A 5,147-nucleotide genomic window follows, 5' to 3' on the forward strand; every position below is an offset into this window, starting at 1 on the left:
GCCATATAAAATGTTTTAGCTTCGGTCGAATCATTAATTTCCATAGTCTTCTCCATCCTTCCTGCATCATGCTTCCCTCTTCAATCCCCATATCCGCTAGGTAACCCGAACGCACATTATAGAACCCATCTTTTGACCAGTGCCAGATTCTCATATCCTCCCCAACATTGAATGGTAGGATAATATCACTAATGGCATGCACTTCAGCTTCACTAAAGCACCCATTAAGTCTATCCAAGTCCCACCCTCTACCATTCTCAAGCAACAAGTCAGCAACCTTCAAATCCTCCATCCCATGGACCATAAAAGAGTTTATACAAAAACCATCTAGATTAGGTACCCATGCATCCTCCCAAACTCTAATAGATCTGACATTCCTCACCTTCTATCTTAGCCCTTTTCTAAGTATGATAAGGCCTCCCCAGATACTTCTCCAAACCATACTAGGATTATTGCCTAATTTAGAGAAATGTAAGTCTTCCCTAGAAAAATGTTTTGCTTTGAACATTCTGCTTACTATAGTATTTGGGTATTTTACAAGTTTCCACCCCTGCTTTCCTAGCATTGCCAAATTAAACATATGTAAGTCTTTAAAACCCATCCCACCTAGTCCTTTTGGCATGCATAATTTTTCCCAATCAAACCAATGGATATTTCTTTTTCCCTCAGGTTTCATACCCCACCAAAAAGAATTCATTAGATTTTGCAGCTCATCACAAATAGATAAGGGTAAAAGAAACGTACTCATGCAGAAGGTAGGCAGAGCCTGAGCAACTGACTTGAGCAACACCTCCTTCCCATCCTGGGATAAGAATCTTAGACCCCAAGCACCAAACTTCTTCCACAGCCTATCAACCAGGAATGTGAATATCCAACATTTAGAACGTCTAATTAGTGAAGGCAGGCCTAGATATCGGCATGTATCTAAAGGTATGCTAACCCCCCAGTAACCTTTGAATCTCAATTTTCGCTTCCTCTGTCACATTTGCACTAAAGAATATGCCGGATTTATTCAAATTCACAGCTTGTCCAGAAGCTACCTCATACTCGGACATAATACTCATCACCTTTCTAGCTTCATTTGTCGTTGCTCCAAAGAACAAGAAACTGTCATCAGCAAAGAAAAGATGTGTAATGGTTGGAGCCCTGTGGCAAATTCGGCAGCCTGATATTAGCCCCTCTCCTTCGGCTTTTCTTATTAGCTTCGATAAGACTTCTGCACATAGAATAAACAGGTATGGGGATAACGGGTCTCCTTGTCTAAGCCCTCTGCCTGGGATAATTTGCTCGGTGCATTCTCCATTCACTGTCACCCTATACTTCACTGCTGTAGTACATAGCACCATCCAACTAATCCAGGTCTCATGAAATCCCATGTGAATCATTACCAGTTTCAAGAAATCCCAATCCATCCTGTCATAGGCCTTGCTGATGTCAATCTTTAGAGCAACCTGTCCTTCCTTTCCTCTATTCAGCCTTTTCATGAAGTGGATACTCTCAAAGGCCACATGTACATTGTCAATTATAGATCTTCCAGGGATAAAAGCAGATTGTGTTTCTCCAATTATCTAAGGGAGGACCCCCTTCAGCCGATTTGCTAGAGCCTTGGCAATTATATTGTAAATCACATTGCACAGGGAAATAGGGCAAAAATTGTAGTGTCATTAACCCCATTAGGAAATTCCCCATCTTTAAGCCATTTTGCACAAGCCGATCCCAATTCCACGCCCATTGTGTCCCAAAAGGCTTGAAAGAATCCTGGATTTAGCCCATCAGGGCCAGAAGATTTGTTCGGGCTCATAGAAAATAGGGTTTGTTTAAACTCCTCCAACTCAAAAGGTGCCATGAGAAAATCATTTGTTGTTGAATTGATCATTGTGTCAATAACTTGAACAGTTTCGGACCCAGTCGTGTTTGATGTAGAGAAAACAGACTGGAACTATTGCTGCGCCTAGCCCCAACATCTCTCCCTGATTATCTACCTCTCCCCCAACTCATCGATGAGAGATACAATAGAATTATGTTGTTTCTTGCTTTGACGCTAGCATGGAAGAACTGAGTATTTATATATCCCTCTATCAACTAGAAAGCCTTAGCCCTCTACTTCCAGTAAATCTCTTCTGCTTCCAGGGTGTCATTAAGTTTTCTTTTGGCTAAGAAATATAGAGCAATCGACTCCCTATCACTTTTACCATGCAATTTTTCCATTTTGTTTCTCTATCTCCTTATCTGGCTCTTGAAACGCACATTGAAACCCTTCCCCCACTCAGCCATATTCTGCACACAATCCTTCAGCTTTTCAGGAATAGGCCTGCTCCCTTGTCCCGTCCAGTTTCTAACCACAAGCTTCTTGAATTCCTGCTCCTTTAACCAATTTTCCTCAAAAAAGAATCTTTTAGCTTTGCTTATTCCCTTCTCCCTTTCCAAACTAAGTGAGATCGGTAGATGGTCTGAATACCCAGACATACAGGATTGAAGATGGTAATTAGAAAACCGGTTCAACCACTCTGCCGAAGCGAAGCCCCTGTCAAGCTTTTCTCTTACCCACATCTCAGAACCCCCTGCCTTTTTCCTATGTAAAAAGGTTTCCTTTCAGCTCCAGTTCACACAGTCCATACTCCTCAATAGCTTTAGCGAACTCCTGCATTAAATAGGTAGGGAAAACAGCACCCCAGCCTTTTCATCAGTGTTCAGAATGCAATTAAAATCCCCTTTCACCACCCACGGTAGTTGGGAGTCTCTAGCCAGTCTCCTCAATAGCTCCCATGATTCTCTATGCCTACTACGTTCAGTGAAACCGTAGAAGCCTACCAACCTCCAATCTCCACGAACATTGTCAGAAATTATCGCGTCGATATGATGCTCGGAAAAGCTTTTAATCGACACATGTATCTCTGCTTTCCATAACATTGCTAAACCACCACTGCGCCCTTTTCTGTTTATAGAGAAAGCCCCTTCGAACTTCAACTGCTGTTTTATAGAGCCCAATCGCCGATCTTCTACTAGTGTTTCCATTAAAAATAAAATAACCGGGTTTTAGGACGAAACTAACTCCTTCAAGGAGAGAACTGTCCGGTGGTTTCCCAGACCACGACAGTTCCAGCTTAAACAACTCATTCCCTCCGGCGGCCCTATGCACTAGGGCTCGCTGAATCTTTATCTGTAGAAACCCCCTTATCCTTTCCAAGAACAGAGCATTCTTCTCCTTGCACATTCTCCCCACCATTCTCCCTCCCATGCCCCTCCATTCTCCTCTTTCTTGCTTCAGTTAATTCCATCTCAGTGTCCTCTAGGACCCCCTTATCTCCCCCTTCCTCTCCCTCTTTCACTTTTCCCTCAGTTTCTACTGATGCTCTAAAGAAAGGCCCTGAATAGGGGCATATCATCACCTCCCTCTCCCCTCTCCCCTCTCCCTAATTATTTAGGTGGCACTATCTCTCCTCTCCCTCTTCCCATATTAGTAACATCCCTCAGAATTCCCGCCCGAACACCCCTAAAGCTCTCACGCCCTCTCTAACCCCCTCCTGCTATACCACTTCCATTACTCTCCCTCAACTATTTCGCCCCACTTTGATCACCCCCCTTCTAATTGGGGCCTTAAGCCACTCCCCCCACTCTATCTGAATTTCCACTCCTTGCATGTCAAACAATTTTTCACAGAAATGTTCCGTATGATCCAACAAACCACAGATATAGCAGAAAATCCCCAAGCGTTCATATTTGAATGTAGCCAACGACCAGACATTTCCAAACTCTTTAGTTTTCTAAATCTTTTCAGAGGCATTCTACTGTTCAGGCTGACTTTAATTCGCATAAATTGCCTATGTATACAAATGTTATTATTTTCATCATACTCCTCAAATTCTCCCAGGAAGTTCCCTAATTGTTTTCCCACTATCTCAGACATAGTCCCTACTGGCAAGCCATAGATTTGAACCCAGATTGAATAATTTAACAAAGGCACATCATCCACATTAACCCCTAAGCTCCATTTGTTCATAATCAAAACATAGTTATCAAAGGACCAGGGTCCTCCAGCAATCACCCTATCCCTATCAATTGGGTGGAAGAACTCAAAAGAGTAAAGATTAGAAGTAACCTCTTGGATTTCAACTCCCCTGCCCGGTCTCCACAAAACCGCCAAACGGTTCCTCATACTCAGGAAATTGAGCGACCTATCAGCCTCGAATCGACCCAGGAATCGTAGTCCCGAATCCACCATCACTTCTATAGTAGGCGAAAAATCCAGCTCAAGGTGCCCCTCCTCACCTCCTTCAATCCTCAGACCCTCCATTTCCCTTTCCATACCGAACTGAATCGATGGAACACACACACCGTGCAATTAATCTGACTACAAAAACAGTGAAGGCGACACAACACTTCGACCGCCACCGAGCACGAGCCAAGGGTCAGGCTCACCTCTCAATCCAGGCACAATAACGAAGGTCGCCGCTAAGGAAATAGAGCCAGCAAAGATCGATTTCTCATAGTAACGAGGGTCAATAACGAAGGTCGCTGCCAAGGAGAATAGAACCACCAACGATCAATTTCTTTCGGTCAAACTCTATTCACAAGATCAGAAAACGGAACCGAATCCATGACAGAATAAGAAAACGCAAATCAACAGACCGATCAACTTATAACAACAACTAGATAGACACTCAAAGGATTCTTAAGACGAACCTTCACTCCGGCGGAAGGACGCTCTCACCGGCAACGGAAACACGAACGACGGCCTCAACCCAGGTAGACGCAGGCGACGGCAGTGCACATTAGGTTTCTTTTACGAGAGAGACGATTATAATACATCAAAAGTATTATTACATTTTCTCCTGAAATCGTTTGATATAGGAATTGCGTGACTAGTAATACAAAATCACGGTTCGATTTTTTTCACAACAAAACATATGAGTAATATGCGCTACAAGAAGTAACCTAATTATCCATTTATTTATTCGGATTTATATATAGATAAATCTGATATTGGTATCAGAACCATATATTTTGTATTCCAATCATTTTAATTTACAAATTAAATTGATACATTTTTAATAATAATAATTAATCAGAGGATTAAGTAGGTATTTATTTAAAATAAAAGCATTTTATTGAGACTTTTTGTGTGTGAAAAATATGTCCATAATCAC

The sequence above is a fragment of the Euphorbia lathyris genome, chromosome 1 (assembly GCF_963576675.1).
Source record: "Euphorbia lathyris chromosome 1, ddEupLath1.1, whole genome shotgun sequence".
Classification (NCBI taxonomy): Eukaryota; Viridiplantae; Streptophyta; class Magnoliopsida; order Malpighiales; family Euphorbiaceae; genus Euphorbia; species Euphorbia lathyris.